This window comes from Tursiops truncatus, chromosome 5, assembly GCF_011762595.2.
Source record: "Tursiops truncatus isolate mTurTru1 chromosome 5, mTurTru1.mat.Y, whole genome shotgun sequence".
Lineage (NCBI taxonomy): Eukaryota > Metazoa > Chordata > Mammalia > Artiodactyla > Delphinidae > Tursiops > Tursiops truncatus.
In genome coordinates, this window is record NC_047038.1 from 102,266,662 (window position 1) to 102,293,035 (window position 26,374).

A 26,374-nucleotide genomic window follows, 5' to 3' on the forward strand; every position below is an offset into this window, starting at 1 on the left:
AGTTAGTTTAGGGAATTCCCTGGCAGTCCAGTGGTTACGACTCTGTGCTTTCACTGCCGAGGGCGCAGGTTCAATCCCTGGTCGGGGAACTAAGATCCTGCATGCTGCATGATGCAGCCAAAAAAAAAAATTAGAAGTCCCACTAGGGGACTGTAGATAGAGAGGGAACTTTCGGGGGCTTTGGGAAACCACAGTAAGTCAACGATCACTCAAGAAAGCAATGGGAAAATCTTGCAACTTTGTGGGCTTGCTTGACTTGTGAAACAGAACAAATCGCTTAGCAGCAAAGCCAGACAGGCTTGCTTAGCAACAAAACCATGCAATGGAGGCATGAGTCATGCCTGAAGACAATAAAACAATAGTGGAAAAATAAGGCCTACATCCCGCCCAGTGAATGTCAACAAGTTAATGACCCCCAGGACATGCTCTCTTCACACATAACAAGCAGTAATTTGGGAAAGGTGACACTTCAAAGTGAAAGACCGTCATTATACTGAGACCTGAAATAATTTTTCCATAGCACCATGACAGTCCCGGATGGGCCACATAGTGCCAAAAACTCCCCCACCCAACAGTTAGGAGGAGTTGATGGAAGACTCGAAGAAGGAGGAAGAAGATGGTCTCCCCCCCCAATCCCGCTCTTCCTTTGATTATAAAAATGTAACCCACTAACGCTTGCTTGCCTGCCTGCTTGTTTGTAAGCTCACAAGTGTCCTATTCTAATAAATCACTTCTTAACTATCACTTTGCCTTTTACTGAATTCTTTTTATGCTGAGACAAAAAGAGCCAGAGCTCCTCCGAGCCCCCTGCCGCCGAGATGCATTTCTGTGGTTTCAGAACCAGGATATATAGTAGTTTTTGCTGGGAAAAAAAATGTAGTCAAACATCAAAGTTTATTGCTAATCACACAAAACAGACATCTCAAGTTAATAATTTTAGTGCTTTTCTATGTATGGGAAGATGCAAGAATCTGGGCTCCTTGACATTATTCCTTTGATATGCATCTTAACTATTTTGGGCCAGTATCCTGTTTTTCTCTATCCTGAATTCCCCTCAAGGTGCAAGGTTGGGCAGCTGCAGTGGCTGATGGCTTGATGGAAAGCAACATTTATTGTTTACAAAATGGCAGGCAACAATTCTTTGTCCACAACCATGAAGTTTTACCTCTAGAAATAATCCTAGAGATACTGCATCAGCTAATGGTTGCTTGGTATCTCTCTGTGAAATGTTTTTGATTTTGTTTTGTTTTTTAATGAAGGAAAAGAAGGAAGTAGAGATATTATCTTAAGGAATCTTAAAGCATGGACTCACCAAGCTTAGTTTGATTGATTTATTCATAAAAGCTCAATATGTCTCAATTTGCTAATCATTTTACATGAGATGCCCATTTCCCTGAAAACCTCTTGTGTTTGGGGGAGATTATAGGTTATACCAGTTCCCTTTGTGATAATTTGGAAAAGAGCATTAGACCAAGAGCCAGAAGTATTCACTTACAAGGGGGTGTGACTTCCAATACCTCAAAAGTGGAAACAACTTAAGTGTTCATCAATGGATAAACAAAATGTGATATATGCATAATAAGGGAACAAAATTTTCCACCCCGAAATGTGTCTCCTTGGCATGAAGATTAATTTAGGCTGATTATTTTTAAGAAACAGAAGACTTGGGAAGTCTTTCTTTTTACTTCTCCATAAGCTGCTTAAAGAATTTAGATAAAGGGCCTATTCCCAGAAGACATGATAAATATATACAATGGAATATTACTCAGCCATAAAAACTAATGAAATGTTGCCATTTGCTGCAACATGGAGGACCTGGAGGATATCATACTAAGTGGATTAAGTCAAATATTATGTGATATCATGTATATATGGAATCTAAAAAAATAATACAAATGAATTTAGTTGCAAAACAGAAACAGACTCACAGATATAGAAAATAAACTTATGGTTACCAAAGGGGAAAGGACAGGGAAGGATAAATTAGGAGTATGAGTTTAATAGTACACACTACTATATATAAAATAGATAAACATAAGGATTTACTGTATAGAACAGGGAACTACATTCAATATCTTATAATAAGTTATAACAGAAAGTAATCTGAAAAAATATGTATAACTGGATCTCTTTGTTGTATACTTGAAACTAACACAATATCTTAAATCAACTATACTTTAGTTTAAAAACAGCTATGGAGATGAATGGTGGTGATGGTTCCACAACAACATGAATATATTTAATGCCATTAAACTCTACTTTTAAAAGTGGTTAAGGGGCTTCCCTGGCGGTCCAATGGTTAAGACTCCATGCTTCCAAAGCATGGGGCAGGTTGGATCCCTGGTCTGGGAACTAAGATCCGACATGCTACATGGCCAAAAGATTTAAAAATAAAAAATAAAATAAAATAAAATACAAATAAAAATGGTTAAAGTAGTAAACATTATATTATGTATATTTTACCACACACACACAAAAAGTGGCATGACTTCAAGCAATTCTTTTTATTTTTTCTATGTCTCACTTTTCTTATCTGGAAAATAATGATAAAAATAAATGCTTCTGGGTAAAATGCTTTTACCCAACACAGACCTTTACCAACACATCATAAGTTCAAGCTTCCTCACATACCCACACACAAGGGGGATATGAGACTCAGATGAGAGAGCATGTATATGAAGTAGATTTTCAAGTAGTAAATGGTTATATAAACCAAATAATAATAATAGTAATAGCTTAAATTTATTAAGTGCTTACTATTTGCCATAGACTGATATAAGGGCTTTATGTAACAACTTATTTAATCCTCACAGGAAATATTTGAGGTAGGTCCTATTAGAATGAGCATTGTACAGATGAAGAAACTGATGGAAAGAAAAGTGAAGTAACTTGCTAAAGTCCCATAGCCAGTAAGACATTGAGTTAGGATTCAGGAAGTCAGATTGCAGAGCCCCAACTTTTAACTTAGACCGACTAAGTTAAAACCAACCAGCCAAATAGTTCTCAACCAAGGATACTTTTGCCCCAAAGGAGACAGTTTGCCATGACTGGAGACATTGTTGGTTGTCACACCTCAGGCATGCTAGTGGCATCTAGTGGGTAAAGGCCAGGGATGCTGCTAAACATCTTACAATCCACAGACAGCCCTGTGCATTGAGGGAAAGAATTATCCAGCCCCAAGTGTCAGTTGTACCAAGGTTGAGGCATCCTGACCTAGGCTATACTATATTGCATTGGAGAGAGTATAATTGGCTCTTTAAGTTTTAACCCTGAGTGTATTTATAAAAAAAGAGTACTTGACCATATCAGTCTGCATGCAGGTTTGCAGTGATGTTTATATGGATCCATTTAAATATTTAAATGTTAACATAGGTAATTTAGATCAGACTTCATGCTGGCTGCAACATCAGGAATCCGTTTTCAGGTTGAATGCCTCTAAGTTCAATATTTCACTTGCTCAGAGTGGGCCAGACCAGAGTACTCACACCATGCAAATTCATGTACTACTGATATACTTCTAAAAGGCAATGAAAAATTTTATAGCAGGATCTAGATTCTTTTACCTTCTGGGATATCTGTATTATCCAAGAATTAAGAAACTTTGAGAAAGTGAAAATCACTTTGTTAATGTTACTTAGTTCACATTATGCTCAAATAGTTTGGATGCTGAGAAATTTCATTCAGACTGAGATCACCTGGAAAACTACCTTTTATTATTTTTTTTGTTATCTTGGGGTGAGAATGTTCATATTCCTCAAATACAGGTTTAACTTTCTCAACAAATGCTAGAAACATAGAATCTACCCCCCTTGCTTTTTTTTTTTTTTAAGAGTTGAAGAGTTTTGTTTGCATGTCTTCATGACATCATTGGCTTCATTTCAACAAATTTTCGTAACAAGTAAAAACATTTAGTTTACTCTGATCACATGTTACATCAGTTTTTTCCTACTGATATGAATGAAGGCACATCACGTTTATCATTAATTTCTCTTTGCATTACATTTTAGGATGAGTTGCTTTTGGAAAAATTTTGTTGACTAAACTAATACCATCTATAACATTTAGATTCTTATTAAACTGAAATATTTTTTGAATTTAGTCTGCTTTTTTTTCTCTTTTAAATTAATATCCCTCTTGAGAGCCACCCCTCTGACTGTCAATTTTAGAAATGTAATGATTTTTACACAAGTAATGATAACCAGAAAGGGAAAAAGATGGAATAGCATAACTAGCGATTTATAATTTGGAACACAGATAATAATGATGGTAATATTAATCATAGCATTTACATAGCAAAAGAAAGGGAAGGAAAAGGAGAATGTGGAGAGAACATTGGCAGAGGTATCATCCGAGTTGGACTTTACCTTCTGAGCAGAGCCATTCTGTGAATGTCACTTGCACACTGTAGAGCTCAGAAGAGTTGATATGATATTGTAATTGATGATGGGTAGGTGGTATATCATGGTGTAAAGCAAGATCAACACTAAGCCATTATTCCTTTGGAGGCCATAAGATGAGGAAGTTATGGAATCTGTGCACATTGTTTTAATCCACAGTTTGTTTAGTCTAACTATAGTAATCTGCCAAGTAGAAGTTTAAGAATGTAATCTTTTCAAATAAATACTTTTTTCCCCCCTTTCTGGAGAGGTTCATTAGTTCACCATCAAGGCTTCTGTGTACTGCCAAATTGATAAGGTGAGAAGGGGTTAGCTGGATGATGAAGGGGATACGAATGTTCCAGACATAGGAAACCAGGTGTATGGGTACCAGGAGGTGAGAGATCATGGCACATGCAAGGAATAGGAAGCTCTGTCTTGGAGCACAGAGTGTCAGGTAGAGAGAAGATAGAGACACAGCAAAGGCTTAATCTCTCAGAGTCTTAACAACAGTGAGGGCTAGTAAAAGGTTTTGAGTGGGAGACTGCTATCATCAGATTTAGAAACGCTGCAAGCTGGAGATTGCATTGGAAGAAGGATAAGAAGAGATGAAGGGAGACCAGTTAGGAGGTTTTTCAGTAATCCAGGTCAGAAATGATGGTGGTCTGAAAGAAGGTGGTACAAAGGAGATATTTAGGAGCTAGAATCATGGAAGAAATATGCATTCATTAAAAAAATATATCAAATACTTGGTACGTTTTATGGGCTGTTCCAGGCATTGGGGGTATAGCAGTGAACAAAATACATAAAAACAAATCACCTCCTGGACTTACTTGGTGGTCTAGTGGCTAAGACTCTGAGCTCCCAATGCAGGGGGCCTGGGTTCGATCCCTGGTCAGGGAACTAGATCCCCCATGCCGCAACTAAAGATCCTGCGTGCAGCAACGAAGCTCCCATACGTGGCAACAAAGATCCTGCATGCCATAACTAAGACCCAGAGCAGCCAAATGAATGAAAGAATAAATAAATGAATATTAAAAACAAAACAAATCTCTTCCCTTGGGAAGCTTACACTCTAAGGGCAATGTTGACAATAAAGAGCATAAGTAAGCAACATATGTAGCATGCTCCATAATGATAAGTGCCAAGGAGAAGATTAGAGAACAGAGGGAGAAATACAAATGTGTGTAGGCTGTGTAAGCAGGGTTGCAGTTTTAGGTATGGAGTGAGAAATTCTGAAAAGACCTAAGGAAAAAGACTTAAAGGAAAGAGGGAGCTAGTTATGTGGATATCTGGAGGAAAAGGTCTGGAGAGAAAAGAGTAATGTACAAAGGTCTTGAAATGGGAGCATGTCTGGTGGGTTGAGAAACATCAAGGGACTAGTATGGGGCTTCCCTGGTGGCACAGTGGTTAAGAATCCGCCTGCCAATGCAGGGGACACGGGTTCGAACCCTGGTCCGGGAAGATCCCACATGCCGGGGAACAACTAAGCCCGTGCACCACAACTACTGAGCCTGTGCTCTAGAGCCCGTGCGCCACAACTACTGAGCCTATGTACCACAACTACTGAAGCCTGCATGTGCTCCGCAATAAGAGAAGCCACCGCAGTAAGAAGCCTGAGCACCACAACAAAGAGTAGCCCCCACTCACTGCAACTAGAGAAAGCCCGCGCACAGCAACGAAGCCCAAATGCAGCCAAAAATAAATTAATTAAATAAATTAAAAAAAAAAAAGGGACTGGGTTTCCCTGGTGGCACAGTGGTTGAGTGTGAAGGTATTTTGTAGATGTGGTTAACATCTACAACCAGCAGTCTTTAAGTAAAAGGAAATTATTCTTGATAATGTGGATGGGCTTCCTTGAATCCATTGCAAGCCTTTGAAGGCAAAACCAAGCTTTCTCTGTTCTATAGACTGAATGTTTGTGTCCCTCCGAGGTTCACAAGTTGCAATCTAATCTCCAATGTAATGGTATTTGGAAGTGTGGTGTTTGTCTCAGGGTCCAGCAAAGAATCATGACATTAGAGCTATACAAAATGTAGCCAATATTCAATTCACAAATCACTTGGTTTTTGCACAAAACACAGGTTAGTCAAAGTAGGGAAAATAGGAAAGGGGTTAAGAACCACTCCAAGGAGAAGTCTGGGAAGGAGGCATCTTAGCACAAGCAGTGGTCTCTTGTCCTGCCGCAGGTTGTGAGCGGAAGTCGCCCTCTACTCTGACAGAGCCTCCAGCAGCTGTCCGTCTAGAACAGCTCTCAGCAGGGGGTATCGGGTCCTCTAGTGAAGAGCCTTCAGTGGGTTCATTTCAAGGAGCGTGCAAGTGGGGTGTAACGATTATGCCCCAGGGGGTCATGTCTCTATCAGTTACTCCTGTTCCAATGAACTCTTCCTGCGGATGCTGCCTCCAAGATTCCTTATTTAAAGGAACACACTTAATTTATCACTCTAACACACTTGCAGTTCTATACCAGCCATTTCAAAACAACTAATATTGAAGTTGACATTGGCCATCATAACTTGGGGCCTTTGGAAGGGCCTTTGGAAGCCCTCATGAAGGAAATTAGTATCTTATAAAAGAGACCTCACGGGACTTCCCTGGTGGCACAGTGGTTAAGAATCCACCTGCCAGTGCAGGGGACACGGGTTCGAGCCCTGGTCTGTGAAGATCCCACATGCCTCGGAGCAACTAAGCCCACAAACCACAACTACTGAGCACACGTGCTGCAAATACTGAAGCCCGTGCGCCTGGAGCCCATGCTCTGCAACAAGAGAAGCCACTGCAATAAGAAGCCTGTGCACCGCAACAAAGAGCAGCCCCCGCTTGCTGCAACTAGAGAAAGCCTGCGCACAGCAACGAAGACCCAACGTAGCCAAAAATAAATAAATTAAAAAAAAAAAAGAGAGACCTCAGAGAGCTCCCCTGTCCCTTCTGTCCTGTGACAACACACTGAGAAGATAGGCTGGCTGATTGTGAACCAGGAAGCAGGCTCTCACCAGACACTGAATCTGCTGGTGTCTTAATCTTGGACTTCCAGCCTCCAGAAATGTGAAGAATAATTTTCTGTTGTTCATAAGCCACCTGGTCTTTGGCATTCTGTTACAGCAGCCTGAACTAAGACACCCTGAGTAAGAAGAAATTCTGCCTCAAGACTGCAATATCAACTTCTGCCCAAGAGTTTCCAGCCTGCCAGCTTCCTCTACAAATTTCAAATTTTATAGCCTCCACAATCATATAAGCCGATTCCTCAATTCCTTGAAATACATCTGTCTCTTTCTCTCTGTCTGTCTGCCAGTATGTATGTATATAAAACCTCCTACTGGTTATGTTTCTCTGGAGAACGCTGACTAATAAGGTAGTAAAGTAGCAGGTAAGAAGACTGGACAACATATGGCCTTGTAGGTCATGGTAAGGACTTTAGCTTTTAGATAAGAAGTTAATGAAGGATTTTGAGCTGAAGCATGACATGATCTCATATTTCAAAGAGTCAATCTGGCTGCTGTGTTTGGAGTAGCAGAAAGGGGAACAAGAGGTGAGGGAGATGGATTGGGGGTAGCAGTGGGGATGAAAAGAGGTGACAGAATTCTGGATATATTTTCAAAGTGGAGCAAACAGAATTGTTTTCATGATGGATATGGGAGTGAGAGAGAGGAATTGAGGATGACATAAATCTTTTTGGCCTGAGCAACTAATTAATGGGGTTTGGAACAGGTTTGGGAGAACATTAAAAGCTCACTTTCGGCAATGCTACCTTGAAATGCCTATTGGCCATATGGGCAGAGGTATCAAGAGGGCACTGGATATCTGTCTGGTGTTCAGAGGGAAGATTTGGGCTGGAAGTATAAATGTGGGAATGATGATTGATATTGAATGTGTGTGCTGGGGATTAGGATGTTGGTGAGGTGAGAGATGAAGGTGAGGGAAGAGGAGGCAGGTATAGCTCCAGGATTCTGGCTTGGACACTCGTTAAAAGTGTCATTCTGTTAGGGAACACAGATGGGGTAGAGAAGATGCTAGGTTTTCCATGTGTTGATTTAAAAACATCTATTTAACTGGAACTGGAGATAATCTAGGAGCCTATGTAATCTAATTTGATCCTTTTATAGATGAAAAAACTGAGATTTCAGAAGAGCTAATTTGAATTACATTGACCAGTGCTCTTTTTGCAGTTCTAGGGTGCCTGTAATTATAGGGACGACTATAAAAGTAAGAGGCACATCTCCCCAATTCTGAGATTGACCTAGTCATCCCTAGACCAAAAAACCCCCCCAAAACCAAAGAACTCAAGTGGTCAGATTGGCTCTCAGGTCAAGTGGAAACTCCTATCTATTTGGGGGAAGGATTTGATGTCCAGTGTAGATTACGACTATTCCAATATTTTCAGGCTCAGTATTTTAATTTCAAGAAACTTTATCTATCTATTTATCTATCATCTATCTCTCTGTCTATCTATCTATGTGGCTTGTGGGACCTTAGTTCCCCAACTAGGGATTGAACCTGCACCCTTGGCAGTGAAAGCAAAGAGTTGTAAACACTGGACCACCAGGGAATTCCCAATTTCAGGAAACTTTAGACTATGGTGATTTGGGGCCAAGCCTGGTTGGATTGTTTTAGGCAGAATAATTGGGCATCCGCATTGTAGCATTTTATTCTACCTTAAAATAATCCCAGATTGAATAGCTTCAATTGCCATCAGAGATTTTCATTGGCTGATTTTGGAATATTGTTTAAACATAAAGGAAAGCTTGGGTAAAAGTAGAGCTTGTATAGGGTGATGGTTCAACTCTCCAAGAATTCCACTGAGGCTGTATGATAGTGAGGTCAGCAAACATGGGTTCAAATCCTGAGCTTGACTTCTAAGTAGCCATGTGATTTTACGTGTTTGGTGAACTTCCCTGGTCTATAGTTATCTCATCTTTGAAATGGGGATAATGATGTCACACACATAGAATTGTCCAAGGAGGTAAATCTATCACCCAGCCTGGGAGAGGAGGCTCTTAATTGCTCCCCTTCCCCACTGTAAAATACTTACTGGCCATTTACTCACTAGCCAGGTTGGTGTTGAGAAGGTATTGAGGGCCAGTTTTAACCCTTTTCTTTGGTCTGATTCCCCACTCTTTCTAACCTTCATTTCCATTAAGAAGTGTAGATTTCTGGCAAGTGAGAATGGTGGCATGGGGGCAGGGGTGGGGAAGAGTGTTTCTGAAGCAAGCATGGGAATATTCTCAAAGGGAATAGGAGAGAGGCTGGTGAGCCTCAGCAGTCCCATGGCAGAGCCCCAGCGTGATAGCAAGGGCTCAGAAGAAGGCTTTAGGGTGTGTCCAGGGAGGGTGGCTCACTGCCACAGTCAGGATTTCTGTACCCTGCAAAGGAGAAAGCCATCGGTCTTCAAGGTCCTAGTTTAGGACCTAGTTTAGGGTACCATGACAGTTGACAATTGGGAGTCTTTCTGTATTTACCTGAAAACAATGTAAGCCTCTCTGATTCTGGTGTGACCCTTACAAGCAGCACGGTTGATGGCTAAGATGGATTTTCCCATTAAACTATTGAGAAGTGGGTTCAGAGTTAGCATAATATCCAGGAAGTACCTCGCAAAAAAGAGAAGTAGTACTTATTTCTCACAATGGTCAATGACAAAATTCATCCAAGTGCTAATTTTAGACAAGTGTGTTAAGAGCCAAACCAAGTTTATTGTGAAAAGAGGAAAGTTGTCAGTACATTTTGGGCCTCAGTTATTTTACTAAAGTTTCACTAAAGGCTTTCTCCTAGCCTGTTGAAATTTGCCACTTGACAAGCTGGAACAGGTATAACTTAATCAAAAGAATAAACAATCTGTTTCAAAATGAGTTAGAAGATGACTATAACGGACTCTCCACCTTCTCGTGTCATTCTCTGCTAACATAATAGGGTCCAGGTAAATCCATTAATGCTGGCGATTCACAGATACTCTAGTAGAACTAGAGTGCCTCCTATGTGTCCTCCTATGTGCCTCCTATGTGTCCATCAACTCTTCGAAGTGCGAGGATATAGGGCTTCCCTGGTGGCGCAGTGGTTGAGAGTCCGCCTGCCGATGCAGGGGACACGGGTTCGTGCCCCGGTCCGGGAAGATCCCACATGCCGCGGAGCGGCTATGCCCGTGAGCCATGGCTGCTGAGCCTGCGCGTCCGGAGCCTGTGCTTCTCAATGGGAGAGGCCACAACAGTGAGAGGCCCGCGTACCGCAAAAAAACAAAACAAAACAAAACAAACAAAGTGAGAGGATATAGTGATGAAAACCAGGCAAAATTACTTCCCTCAGAGAGTTACCTTCTAAAGGACTGTGATCACTGAGGGCTTACATAATGTGATAAGTCAAATGTGAAACACTTCACAGGTTTTAATTCATTTATTCACCACGAAGATCCTTGAGCTTTACTATCTAAACCTTTAAGGTAGTTTCAACCATAGTTCCTAGAAGAAGGGGCTAAAAAGCCTGACACAAGTCACTTAATGCTTTTGATCTCCTGAATTTTTTTTTAAGGCTCTAGGTCAGTAGTTCTCAAAGTATGATCTTTGAACCAAATGCCTGTGACAGTTGCTTGTTAAAATAGAGATTCCTGGATCCCAATTCAAACATCCTATATTAAAATCGCTAGAGGTGAGATTTTTCTATTTTTTATTTTTTAATTATTATTATTTTTTTTTGCAGTACGCAGGCCTCTCACTGCTGTGGCCTCTCCCGTTGCGGAGCACAGGCTCCGGATGCACAGGTTCAGCGACCATGGCTCATGGGCCCAGCCGCTCCGCGGCATGTGGGATCCTGCCCGACCGGGGCACTAACCCGCGTCCCCTGCATCTGCAGACGGACTCTCAACCACTGCACCACCAGGGAAGCCCTAGTTTTTAAATTGACTTCCCAAGTGATCCATGTCGGGGAAGCCTGACTTTAGGGACAGGCAGGAGGAGGCTTTTTTTCTTTTCCTGACCAAAGGCACCTCTTCACTTTCCCCTGACCAGACTCACTGCCACACAGCCTTCCTCCCAGAAGAGTAATGGGGTAATGTGCTATGATGAGACAGTCTTTAAACCAGCAGTTTCCAATCTTGGCTGTACATTAGAATCACTTAGAAGGATGTATCCCTCAGAGACCAGGCCACAGACCATTTAGATCAGACCATTTAGATCAGAATCTTGGGAGCAGGTATCAGGCGTTAGCATTTTTTAAAATCCCAGGTGAATTCTAATGGGCACCAAAGTTGAGAGCTCCTGCTCCCAAGAAATGTTTCTCAAATTTGAATATGCATACAATCACCTGTGGGTCATATTAAAATACAAATTCTGATTCAGGAGATCAGGAGACTCTGCATTTCCAATAAACTCCCAGGTGATGCTGATGCTGCTGGTCCATGGACCACATTTGAAGTAGCAAGGCTCAAGGGTCTCTAAAATTAGAAAAGATTATTTAGCAATACCTATGCTTCAGTATAATTTTGCACAAAGTAAGAGCTCAGTGATTATCTGTTGTATATTTAAATGAATATCTAAAACCTGACTATGGTCTCCTCCAAAATCATTGTCCCATAATTCCATCATGTAATAATGCTTAAAAACTATCCTCCTTCATATACATTCATTTATAAGACAGGACTTCCAGAATTATACAAATTTCTTTCTTCAAAAAACAAAACCACAAAATACTTAAAAAACATGGAAATTATTCAGTTCCTTTACCCAAGCTATACCAATCTTGCTTGAATGATTAACAAATGTGGTTTTAAAAATGGATGGATTCTTTAAGCCTATTATTTTTATTAATTTAATTACATTTAATTGTACTTTTATCAAATGCCTGGTTTTAAATCTGAGTAAAAACATGTAATAGATAACCTTTGTTTATAATGCTGACAAACATCACTGTGGCTTACCTTTCCACCACTGTTAAAAAGCTTATAGACGATGGAATAAAGATGATTTTCTGCTCAGTCAGGATCCCATCTACCAGCTTGTTTATCACTGCCTCAGGTTCCAGGGTGGGTCCCAAACTGAAATCAGAAGTAGTCTTCAGAAACAAAACATTTCAATGACGTTTTAGCTTTGATTTGGTGCTAAGTGAGTAAGTTAAGTTACCATACAAACCATAACATAACTGACTTGTAGCATCTAGCCCAACACAGATGCTCAAAAATGATAGCTGTTTTAGCATTAATAATAACAAAAACAGGAGGAGTCTTTCAAGATGGTGGAGTGGAAGGATCTTGCGCTTACTTCCTCTCATGAACATACCAAAACCACAACTAACATCTGAACAGCCATCGATAAAAAAGACTGGAACCTACAAAGATCTTCTACATCTAAAGGCATAAAGAAGAAAGCACAATGAGACGTGAACAGAGTATCTGTCATGCAAGAGCTGCTGTGATGGTTTATGATGATGCCAATAAAAAGTGGGTGCCAGCTGGTGGTTCAGTCAGGTTCAGCAGAGTTCATATATATCATCATACAGGCAACAACACATTCAGAGTTGTGGGCGGGAAGATTCAGTACCATCAAGTCGTGATAAATTGTGCCATTCCTAAAGGGTTGCTAGACAGGTGTCTGGTCTCAACTTTGGCAGCAAAGAAGATGCCAATGTCTTCACAAGTGCCATGACACATGCCTTAGAAGTGTTGAATTCACAGGAAACGGGGCCAATATTGCCTTGACAAAATTCACAACTACCTGCCCAAGTTCAGAATGGCCCATCACAAGAAGAGCTGGAAATTCAAAGAAGGCAACTACAAGAACAGCAATGACAAAAGGAGCTGGAGCAGGAAAGGCTGAAGAGAGAAAGAATGGAAAGGGAGAGACTGGAGAGGGAGAGGTTAGAAAGGGAAAGGCTGGAGAGGGAGCGACTAGAACAGGAGCAGCTGGAGAGAGAGAGAGACAAGAAAGGGAACGTCAGGATCGTCTGGAGGGGAGAGGCTGGAGAGGCTGGACCGGGAAAGGCCAGAACGAGAGCGGCAAGAGCGGCTAGAAAGGGAGCAGCTGGAATGGGAGCGAGAGCCAAGAATGGCAAATGCCGCTGCCCCTGCCTCTGTGGAGATGACTCCTCTGCTTCTGACCCAGGCTCGCAGGCAGCCTCTCAGCCGCGGAATCTCCAGCCCAACAGGGCATTGTCTTGGGACTGCCTGCACCTCCACCCCCTCCTCCACTCCCACCAGGTCCTGCCCAGGCATCAGCCACGCTCCCTCTGCCCCCAGGGCCCCCTCCACCCCCTCCACTGCCGTCTTCAGGGCCCCCCCTCTGCCTCCTCCACCACCTCTTCCTAATCAGGTACCCCACTCCCCCCACCTCCTGCTCCTCCCCTCCCTGCAGCTGGAGTTTTTTTGGGATCCATGTCTGAAGACCATGGCCCTTTAACTGGACTTGCAGCTGCAATTGCTGGAGCAAAACTTAGGAAAGTGTCACGGATGGAGGATGCCTCCTTCCCAGGTGGTGGGAATACCATTGGTGTGAATTCGGCCTCCTCTAAAACAGATACGGGTGGTGGAAATGGACCCCTTCCATTAGAGGGTAGTGGTTTAATGGAAGAAATGAGTGCCCTGCTGGCCAGGAGGAGAATTGCTAAAAATGGGATCAACAATAGAAACAGAACAAAAAGAGAACAAAAATGAAGATTCAGAGCCTATAACTTCTAAGACCTCTTCAACAAGTACACCTGAACCGACAACAAAACCCTGGGAAAGAACAAATACAATGAGTGGCAGCAAGTCACCTGTTATTTCCAGATGGGATTCTCCAAGGTTAAAATCAGGTTGTTTTTGACAACAGGTCCTATGATTCATTACACAGACCAAAATCTGTGCCCTTGTCACAGCCCAGTGCCAATGGAGTCCAGATGGAGGGACTGGACTATGACAGGCTGAAGCAGGACATGTTAGATGAAATGAGAAAAGAATTAACTAAGCTAAAAGAAGAGCTCATTGATGCAATCAGGCAGGAACTGAGCAAGTCAAATACTGCATAGAGAATCAAACTAAGGAGAGATGGGACTTTAATCTGGAGAAAGGAAAAAAAAAAAAAACCTACAAAGAACAACTGTGTTACCAACAACAAAACCCTTACATTTTGTGAGCTGTAAGAAGAAAACGGAGACAAACAGTCGGAAGGAGGGAAAAACCAGCATAGTTTGAAAGACTTCAGGCATCACTACTCTGGCGGTAAGCTATTTCCCTCCCATTTTGCTGCTTTTTTCTGACCTTTACAACACGATGGAAGAGAGTTGTATAGGAGTTCCTGTATCAGTCATGCAGAAAATACTGAATCCATCAGGCAAGATCACCGTGCATTGAAATATTTTCATGTCAAGAGAAAAATCGCACATTTTCCACAATCCATTGCTAAAATAAAGAGGAGAAAGGCTTGAGAAGTTTTTTTCAGAGAATGGTGATGAGGTATTTAGCAAGTTATGCTATTGTATTATAAATGTTTCTCTCAGGTTTGTCTTCCTATCATATTTGATATTCCATGAATAATTAAGTTCAGCCCTATGTAGGTTAAGTTCATAAAATGTGGAACAAATGGAATTGTATGTGCTTTCAAAAGGTGATATTTATAAGAAAGTGTCCTAAAAATGATTTGTTCGGAGTGAGGAATTTTAGAACGATAAGAAGTCTTTCGAGTTTAGCCTTCATGCAATTTTGTAGATTCAAGCATAAAATTTGTCCAGAATTTAAAGATTTAGATGTCTTCCTAAATTGTTACAAGGCTTTACCAAATCTGTGACTCCTACATAACACAAACCGGTGGTCAAATGTAAAACAGAATATTGTAGATTTACGGTAGGTTTTCAACCTTTTTTAGATTTATGCATGTGGACTTTTTTTTTTTTTGGCGGTACGCGGGACTCTCACTGTTGTGGTCTCTCCCATTGCGGAGCACAGGCTCTGGATGCGCAGGCTCAGTGGCCATGGCTCATGGGCCCAGCCGCTCCGAGGCATGTGGGATCTTCCCGGACCGGGGCACGAACCCGTGTCCCCCTGCATTGGCAGATGGACTCTCAACCACTGCACCACCAGGGAAGCCCGCATGTGGACATTTTTATAATGTAATTACAATCACCACAAAATTAGCTTTTTAAATTGCAGACGGTAATGCATGTCAAACTAATATGTAGTGGCCTTTTCAAGGCCTAGTCCCAGGGAAAACATTTTGTAGAGTATAGGGGAATGGGAGGAAGGGAAGGAATAATTTTTTATTTAAAGTTAATTTCTGCACTATCTTCGTTCTCAGTTACCTGCATGAATAATAATGAGGAATATTTTGTGACTTTTATTGGTAAATATGTTAACAGCACCAAGTACTTAATCTTTTACATCATGTCTTCACCTAATTGTATTTTAACTTGAGTAAGTTCAATGGTCTGAAACATGATTCTGAGCTTCACATGAATTACATCTTACTGTGGAACTCAAAAGTTCTATCCCTGAATTTGGCAGTTGTTATTACCTTGGCGCTCTGCAGTTATACAGGTGTTCAGGTACACGTTCCTGACTACAAAGCTGCTTTTGAATCTTGTTATGTTGAAATACTAGAAAAGTAACAATGATGGCAGCAATTAAGGTCACAGAAATCATTAGATAAAGGGAAAACAACAAAGGGGTGTCCCGCATAATTTTCTTTTAATAAAGTGAGGCTTAGGTGGTGGGAAGAAGGAACTAGATACTCTACTTACCACCGTGTGTGTGTGTGCGTGCGTGTTTGTGTGGGCACTCACGTGTGTGTATATTATCCACTCTCTTTTCTTTGAAACTTCTAAGATTAAAATAGGGGAGAAATCCTGTATGTTGCGATGATAGAATTTTTTGAAATTTTAGGAACTCAAAATTCTCCAGGCTCTCCATCTTGATTTATGCTTGAGTTGTTATGTGCCATATTTGCTTTGAAACCTTTACCAGTAGTTTTACTAAAATTTTGAAGAAATAATCCACTTTCATTTGCTTTGTAGATTTCTTAATCTAAGTTCGTAAGACAGAACTTGTTGATAGCGTAGTTAGAATTCTAAGTGCTGCAAGTTTGCAGCCATTACCACTCAAAGAGGTTTGAATGAGGGAATTTTTCCCCCTTGTTAAAATAGTTCCTGTTTCTGTAGAAACTTCATTTTTAGATCTGTGATGGATGAGCTATCATAATTCAAGTATACAGTTCTTTTTTTTTTCTATCAACTATTCATTGTCATCCAATAGTGAAGACATTAAAGATGCAGGCAAGCTTATGAAGTACTACTTTCTAAAAGAAATAGGAGGCATTTTCATCTTTACTATTGTACTTTTGTTACGCAAACACTTTGATGATACAAATGTTTATGTCCCCCATAAATCTGGTCAGAAATCACTTTTAATTCTGTTGATTAAGTTAAACAGTCTATAGTAGGATAGAGTACTGGGTACAAGTGTCCCAAAGTAAGGTAAAAGACTACGGTAAAAATGCTAGATCTTAAAAAAGAAACTGGTTTATGCCCTAAACGTTTTGTGCCTGGGTCTAATATTAACATGATGTCTGTGTAAAATGACAAAAAGAACCAGTGTTGAATCACATTTATTTCCTGTCGTTCTGCGTTATCCCAGATTGCTAAATGTGTTCTTTCCAAGAAGTCTGATTGAATTACTGTATACATTTGCTCTCCTATGTGACAGTTTTGTCATTGTTAGAGATTTCAGTAATTAAAATGGGAAACAGAAGCTTAGGTTATTTTCCTTATCAAAACTATATTCCTTGGAGCCACAATATTATGATGTTTTTTGTGCTTTTGTCTTAAGCTGAGTGCAGTTTAGGGGATCCTTTCTAATTACAGGAAGGTACTTCTTTCCTTCAACACTGTGATCTGACCTGTGACAAATCTGTACTATACACTATGTAAATGGCTAACAAGTCAACTGCAAACCAACTGAATGTACAAATCTTAGTGCTGGTGATGAAATCTCTTCAGAATACTCATCATGATCTCCAAGTTTGTCTCAAAATTTGCAAGCATCAAGTGTCAATCAAAACTGAAAAACTAATGAATGTTGAATTCTCATGCTTTAGTTGTACTTCCTTATTAGAACTTTTGGTTCTCTGCTATTTTTACCGTACTGTTTCATTTAAATTTCCTACATGCTAACTTCATTTGTGCGATTGAAATAAAATTGCAGTATATATAAAAAAATAACAAAAAAAAACCCCATTTAGTGCTTATCATGTACTGCACACTGTGTTAAACAATCTACATAAGTTATCTCACTAAAGTTTTCCAACAACTCTATGAAGGAGACACTATAGTCCCTATTTTGCAAATGAGAACTATAGAAGTAACTAGGACTCGAAAATAATTTAGCTAGATTAGGACTGACAAATTTCACTTTTAAATCTCTAGAAGTCTTGGGAAAGAAGTCAGATGCCATTATACAAGTTTTATTATCCTATTAAGACTATTTAATGAACAATTTCTAGAGTATCAGAGGAATTAAAATATAGGAATATGCTCAGCTCTAAGTCCTTGATCTCCGTATGTAACCCTTGTATTTCTTAGGTCTTGATTTAATTTTCAGCTTTCTTACTTTGTTCCATGTTACATCTTTACTGTGTAATCATCCTGGTATATGTACTACTGAGTAGCAAGTAGTCCCTAAAAAGTGGCCTCTGTTATCTCGGTGTTAGAATAAGGGCACTTAGGATGGAGTTGCACAAGAGTTGGTCCTGAGTTTTTAACATTTAAAAAAAATTATTTATTTTATTTATTTACTTTTGGCTGCGTTGGGTCCTTGGTGCTGCACGCGGGCCTTTCTCCAGTTGCGGTGAGTGGGGGCCACTCTTTGTTGCAGAGCACGGGCCCCAGGCACGCAGGCCTCAGCAGTTGTGGCTCGCAGACTCTAGAGCGCAGGCTCAGCAGCCGTGGCGCATGGGCTCAGCTGCTCCGCGTCATGTGGGATCTTTGCGGACCAGGGCTCACCGTGTCCCCTGCATTGGCAGGTGGACTCTTAACCACTGCGCCACCAGGGAAGTCCCTAACATTTTTTAATGACTTAGAAAAAAGATACATAATCAAATTTATTCATGAAATTTGCTAATGTCACCAAACTGGGTGACTAACATTTTGGGGAGGCAGATTTTAAATGTGTGCCACTAGTTGAGAGAAGTAAGGCAAAAAAAATTGGATGAGATTCTTTAGGAACAAATACAGAATAGTTCATTCAGAAAGAAGAACATGTAGTAGAGTAAAACTGGGACAATTGGAAAGTGTAGTATTGTACTTAAAAGTGAGCATGATAATTGGATACATGAAGGAGAGCAGAGCTTAAAACATACATGATATAATCTTTCATTCTCAGCATAGGTCAGTCATTTATTAGAACACTGTGTTCACCCCAGCACCCCGACGCAACAGTATTACATATGAAAAGCTTGGAGATGTCACTGCAGAGGAAATATAATAATGAAAGCGATGGCTTTTGGCTCAATAGAGGCAAAAATGAAAGGCAATGGAAACTTGAAGAAGACTAAGCAGTCCTTTAGCCTGTGGGATAAGAAGGTAATGGGTGTTGAGGACGGTGACTCTAGAAGCTGAAGGATGCTTGTGCCTTGAAAAGTGTTCAGAGGGAAATTCACTTTCAAGCATATCGCTACCAGACTTCAATATTCCCAAGCTCCATCAAAGCTCACAAACGCCTGTGTAAACAGTATAGCATACTCTCTTGAATTCACACTGTGGCCTTGCTAACCTACCAATCCAATGGTGTTGCATTTACTGAACTTTCCTTAGTTACTTGATCTCTTTACCTAAGGTCTTAGCTTCTGTCAGAAGAATTTTCATTAAACTTAAAGGCTGTCCAATATCATGATATTAAAAAGACCAAAAGAAAAGTCTTCCAGAAAAAATTCAATTTCTTGGCAGACTAAAATCTTAATCATTAAAATATCAGTATGTGGAAATATTTTATTCCCTGATAGTCTAATTTTAACAAGAGTTGCAAATCCTATTAAATAAATGTAGGTAACGGATTTTGTAGAAACTATCCAAAATCACTCCAGGCCAATCTGCTGGGGCTGAGAAGAAGAATCCATGTAGGATCATAAGAATACTTAGGGAGAAAGAGTACTTTCAGGTAGAAGAACTGTGTTTGATTATCTAATTTTACCACTTAAGTAAATAATTTTGGGGATGACATCTCTACTCTTTAAAGCTCAGGTTTTTGTTTTTATGTTTAATATGAAAAATGGAGATAATGCAGTGGTATGCTGGTAAATGTGGAACAACTGGCTCTCCTGGGGACAGAATTACCAGTTTTGTAGCATTTTCCAGTTTCTATGGTATAAATATTCCCACCAAAATAGCCAATTTCAAGCTACCAACATGGTGTCACTGAATGAATATAAGCCAGCTTTAGCACTCTGTGGGTAACACGATGGTTAAATGGGAAATGTACATATAAGTACTTATACAGTTATACTATACAAATGTTACTTGTCACCTTCTTATATAACATCTTTTTTTACGGTACTAGCCAATGAAAACTAATATCTTTCTGTAGCACACACACAAAAGCTAAATTTTTAGAGAAAATAAATTTTATTATGTATATTACATATAGGAGAGTAGACGTTTTAAGAGGATGAATCAGAACATACAATTTTTCTTATCTAATAAATCCAGATTATGCTGCATTATTTATACACTAACAGAAAAGAAAAAAATAACTTATTTAAGGGAAAAGCACTTAATTAAAAATTGTTCGTATATCTAATAATGGAGCCCCAAAATAGATGAAGCAAAAAATAACCAAATTGAAGGGAGATATGGACAGTTTAAAAGTAAGAGTTGGAGACATTAATCCCACTTTCAACAATGGACTGAACAGCTAGACAGAAGATCAGCAAGGAAATATAAAACTTGAACAACAGTATAAATCAACTGGACCTAAGAGCATCTATAGAACACTTAATCCAACAACAGTAGAATATGTGTTCTTCTAAAGGGCACAAGAAACATTCTCCAGGACAGATCATATATTAGGCCACAAAACAAATCTCATTAAATTTAAAAATATTGAAATCATAAAAAGTATGTTCTTCGACCACAGTGGGATGAAATTAGAAATCAATAACAGTACACACCAATGTTCATTGCAGCATTATTTACAATAGCCAAGATATGGAAGTAATCTAAGTGTCCATCAATAGATGAGGGGATAAAGAAAATGTGGTATATATATATATACAACAGAATATTACTCAGCCCTTAAAAAAAATCTTGCTATTTGCAACAGCGTGAATGGATCTAGAGAGTATTATGCTAAGTGAAATAAGTCAGACAAAGAAAGACAAATCCCATATTATTTCACTTATATGTGGAATCTAAAAAACAAAACAAACAAATAAACGAAATAAAATGAAAACAGACTCATAGATACAGAGAACAAATAAGTGGTTGCCAGAGGGGAGGGGGAAGGAGTGGGGACAAAATAGGTGAACTGGACAAACCTCCAGTTATAAAATAAATAAGACATACCGATGTAATATACAGCATAAGGAATATGATCCCTATACCCTTTGTATAGGGACAAATGGTTACTAGACTTATCATGATGATCATTTCATAATGTATGTAAATGTCAAATCACAATATAGTAACCACTATAACCACAAACTAACATAACACAATATAGTAACCACTATAACCACAAACTAACATAATATTGTTCATCAGCTACATTTCAGTTAAAAAAAGAAATTAAGGACTTCCCTGGTGGTGCAGTGGTTAAGAATCCACCTGCCAATGCAGGGGACATGGGTTTGAGCCCTGGTCTGGGAAGATCCCACATGCTGCGGAGCAACTAAGCCCGTGTGCCACAACTATTAAGCCTGCACTCTAGAGCCTGCGAGCCACAACTACTGAGCCCGTGTGCCACAAGTACCGAAGCCCACATGCCTAGAGCCCGTGCTCCACAAAAGAGAAGCCACTGCAATGAGAAGCCCGCACACTGCAAGGAAGAGTAGCCCCCGCTCGCCACAACTAGAGAAAGCCCGTGTGCAGCAACAAAGACCCAACCCTGCCAAAAATAAAAAAGTAAATTTATTTAAAAAAATTATGTTAAAAAAATAAAACTAGAAGGGACTTCCTTGGTGGTGCAGTGGTTACAAATACACCTGCCAATGCAGGGGACGTGGGTTCGAACCCTGGGCCAGGAAGATCCCACGTGCTGCAGTGCAACTAAGCCCATGCACCACAACTACTGAACCTGCGTGCCACAACTACTGAAGCCCGTGTGCCCAGACTCCATGATCCACAACAAGAGAAACCACCGCAATGAGAAGCCCACGCACCGCAATGAAGAGTAGCCCCCGCTTGCCGCAACTAGAGAAAGCCTGCGTGCAGCAACGAAGACCCAAAGCAGCCATAACTAACTAACTAACTAACTAACTAACTAACTAAAATAAAATAAAGCTAGGAATAATGAGGCTTTTGGGGTCAGGGACCTAGGTAAGAATTCTAGTCTGTAGCTCTGGGACTGTGTGACCTTGGGCAATTTTCTTAATTTCTCCAAGTTTCAGTTTCTTTCTCCATAAAATGAGCACAGTAAAACTTATCTTGCAGATTGTTATAAGGATTAGAGCTGGGGTAGGCAAACTATGGTGTGGGTCCAAATCTAGACCTCTTGTTTTAAAGATTAGAGGTAATTTATGTTAGGTACCTTAGTAGGGTATGTGGTATCTAGTAGGCTTCTAATAAATGCTTTTAATAAGATGATTTCTTGATATCCAAGTTTATCTAACAAAAATAACTCTTAGCTGTCAAAAAAATTACTTGGAGTACCTGATTATACTTAATTCCAATAAACTCATTATATTATTATGCTGCATTATAACACAGTAAACCAATTTCTTTGCAGTTGGTTAGATGTGTAAATATAACCAATGAACTACATCTTTGAGGCGCTTTAAAAGAGAATTTAAGTTCCAACATTAATATAATACAAATTATTTTGAATTGGTCATCTAGAGGTTGTTTCCTTTTTCCTCAAAGGCTATCCCTCTGTGTAAAAAGGAAAGTTTAGTCTGAATCTCAGTTCTGCCAATTTAAGTCAAGTTACTTTATCTCTCTAAGCAAAGTATTGTTGTGAGGTTTAAGAAAATTACAGATTTTATATAGGGTCCAAAATATAAAATAAAGTAAGAATTTTTCTGATCTCTAATTAAAACTAAGTTTCTATATTAAAACTAACTTCACCTTTGGCATCCACTCTAATATCAGCTTATCTTCAAAGGGCTTCGTGTGGCAGGACAAGCCCCAGACCCTTTCTTAGCCAGGTTATATTCCTGTGATTAGGCTAGAATCAGGCCAACTTCTATTTATACTTCCCCTCCCCACCCCCCACAGCAAGCGTCCCAGTGATTTTTTAATTGCACTAGTAAAGCTTTGCCAGGAGAGGGCACCCTTGCCCACATGAAGGTTAGCTTTGTGCCGGATTCTTCTGGGGGCAAGGGTAAAAAATTCAATTATAATTAAAAAACATATTCAATATCATGTCTGTTTTTAACTGCTGCAAGACAGTCTGAGTGAAAAACTTGACTCAAATATATTATTTTAGTGTCTAAATATTGGCAAAATTTATCCTTGGGGACGGTACTCTCTTCCTCCTTAGATAACATCTTTCAGTTTTAGTGAACTCTTTTTAAAATTAATTAACTAATTAAATAATACTTATTGAGATACAACTGACATATCATATAAGTTTAAGGTGTACAACCAGTTGATTTGATACATTTATATATTGCAATATGATTGCCACCTTAGTATTAGCTAACACCTCTATCACATTACATGGTTATTTCTGTTTTGTGATGGGAACAATTAAGATCTATCTTCTTGGAGGACCTTCAAGATGGCAGAGGAGTAAGATGTGGAGATCACCTTCCTCCCCAACCAATACATCAAAAATACATCTACGTGTGGAACAGTTCCTACAGAACCCCTACTGAATGCTTGCAGAAGACCTCAGACTTCCCAAAAGTCAAGATACTCCCCATGTACCTAGGGTAGGGCAAAAGAAAAAAGAAAAAAACAGAGACAAAAGAATAAAGATGGGACCTGCACCTCTGGGACGGAGCTGTGAAGGAGGAAAAGTTTCCACACACTAGGCAGCCCCTTCACTGGTGGAGATGGGGGGTGGGCGGGTGGGAAGCTTCGGAGCCTCGGAGGAGAGCACAGCAACAGGGGTGCAGAAGGCAAAGCAGAGAGATTCCCGCACAGAGGATCGGTGCCGACCAGCACTCACCAGCCTGAGAGGCTTGTCTGCTCACCCGCCAGGGCATGCGGGGCTGGGAGCTGAGGCTTGGGCTTCAGAGGTCCGATCCCAGGGAGAGGGCTGGGGTTGGCTGTGTGAACACAGCCTGAAGAGGCTAGTGCATCACAGCTAGCAGGGAGGGATTCCGGGGGGGGGGGGAAAGTGTGGAACTGCCTAAGAGGCAAGAGAATATTGTTTCAGGTTGCGTGAGGAGAGGGGATTCAGAGCACCACCTAAACAAGCTCCAGGGAAGGGCGTGAGCCGTGGCTATCAGCGCAAACACAAGAGATGGGCATGAAACGCTAAGGCTGCTGCTGCAGTCACCAAGAATCCTGTGTGTAAGCACAGGTCACTATCCACACCCCCCTGGGAGCCTGTGCAGCCCGTCACTGCCAGGGTCCCGTGATCCAGGGACAACTTCCCTGGGAGAACACATGGCGCGCCTCAGGCTGTTGCAGTGTCACGCTGGCCTCTGCCACCGCAGGCTTGCCCCACATTCTGTACCCCTCCTTCCGCCGCCCCAGCCTGAGTGATCCAGAGCCCCCTAATCAGCCGCTCCTTTAACCACCTTCCTGTCTGGGTGAAGAACAGACGCCAGAGGGTGACCTACACACAGAGGTGGGGCCAAATCCAAAGCTGAACCCCAGGAGCTGTGTGAACAAAGAATAGAAAGGAAAATTTCTCTGTGCAGCCTCCAGAGCAGCGGATTAAGTACCCACAATCAACTTGATGTGCCCTGCATCGGTGGAATACCTGAACAATGAATCATCCCAAAATTGAGGTGGCAGACTTTGGGAGCAACTGTAGACTTGGGGTTTGCTGTATGCTACTGACTAGTTTCTGATTTTTATGTGTATCTTAGTATAGTTTTTAGCACCTGTCATCATTGTTGGATTTGTTTATTGGTTTGGTTGCTCTCTTTTATTTTTAATTTTTTACTTTTAAAATTTTATTTTAATAATATTAAAAAAAATTTTATTTTAATAACTTTATTGTATTTATTTATTTATTTATTTTTCTTCTTTCTTTTTTTCCTCCCTTCTGAGCCATGTGGCTGACAGGCCTGAGCCTCTGAAGTGGGAGAGCTGAGTTCAGGACACTGGATCACCAGAGACCTCCCGGCCCCATGTAATATCAATTGGTGAGAGCTCTCCCAGAGATCTCCATCTCAACGCTAAGACCAAGCTCCACTCAATGACCAGCAAGCTCCAGTGCTGGACACCCCATGTCAAACAACTAGCAAGACACAAACACAACCCCACCCATTAGCAGAGAGGCTGCCTAAAATCATAAGAAGTTCACAGACACCCCAAAACACACCAACAGACACAGTCCTACCCACCAGAAAGACAAATCTAGCCTCAGGCACCAGTCCCCTCCACAAGGAAGCCTACACAACCCACTGAACCAACCAACCTTAGCCACTGGGGGCAGACACCAAAAAAAATGGGAATTATGAACCTGCAGCCTGCAAAAAGGAGACCCCAAACACAGTAAGTTAAGCAAAATGGGAAGACAGAGAAACACATAGCAGATGAAGGAGCAAGGATAAAACCCACCAGACCAAACAAATGAAGAGGAAATAGGCAGGCTACCTGAAAAAGAATTCAGAGTAATGATAGTAAAGATGATCCAAAATCTTGGAAATAGAATGGAAAAAATACAAGAAACATTTAACAAGGACCTAGAAGAACTAAAGAGCAAACAAAAAATGATGAACAACAAAACAAATGTGATGAAAAATTCTCTAGAAGGAATCAATAGCAGAATAACTGAGGTAGAAGAACAGATAAGTGACCTGGAAGATAAAATAGTGGAAATAACAACCACAGATCATCTTAAAGAAAAAAGACTGAAAAGAATTGAGGACAGTCTTAGGGACCTCTGGGACAACATTAAATGCACCAACATTTGAATTATAGGGGTCCCAGAGGAAGAAGAGAAAAAGAAAGGGACTTAGAAAATATTTGAAGAGATTATAGTTGAAACTTCCCTAATATGGGAAAGGAAGTAGTCAATCAAGTCCAGGAAGCGCAGAGTTCCATACAGGATAAATCCAAGGAGAAACACGCCAAGACACATATTAATCAAACTGTCAAAAATTAAATACAAAGAAACACTACTAAAAGCAGCAAGGGAAAAACAACAAAGAACATACAAGGGAAACCCCATAAGGTTAATAGCTGATCTTTCAGCAGAAACTCTGCAAGCCAGAAGGGAGTGGCATAAAGTGATGAAAGGGAAAAACCTACAACCAAGATTACTCTACCCAGCAAGGATGTCATTAAGATATGATGGAGAAATTAAAACCTTTCCAGACAAACAAAAGCTAAGAGAATTCAGCACCACAAACAAGCTTTACAACAAATGCTAAAGGAACTTTTCTAGGCAGGAAACACAAGAGAAGGAAAAGACCTACAATAACAAACCCAACACAATTAAGAAAATGGTAATAGAAACATACATATCGAAAATTACCTTAAATGTAAATGGATTAAATGCTCCAACCAAAAGACATAGACTGGCTGAATGGATAAAAAAACAAGACCTTTATATATGCTGCCTACAAGAGACCCACTTCAGACCTAGGGACACATACAGACTGAAAGTGAGAGGATGAAAAAAGATATTCCATGCAAATGGAAATCAAAAGAAAGCTGGAGTAGCAATTCTCATATTGACAAAATAGACTTTAAAAGAATGTTACAAGAGACAAGGAAGG

At 40.4% G+C, this 26,374-nt stretch overlaps 1 long non-coding RNA gene and 1 pseudogene across 1 annotated transcript; one reads left to right on the forward strand and one right to left on the reverse strand.

Moving 5' to 3' along the window:
* Positions 1–11,710: 11,710 nt before the first annotated feature.
* LOC141278705 (uncharacterized) lies at positions 11,711–14,753 on the reverse strand. The gene is made up of 3 exons (XR_012331769.1): positions 14,590–14,753; positions 12,277–12,393; positions 11,711–11,793 (listed from the first exon to the last, which is right to left on the reverse strand). It is a non-coding gene; the product is annotated as an uncharacterized lncRNA (long non-coding RNA).
* LOC101321418 (protein enabled homolog pseudogene) lies at positions 12,728–14,506 on the forward strand (annotated as a pseudogene).
* Positions 14,754–26,374: the final 11,621 nt, after the last annotated feature.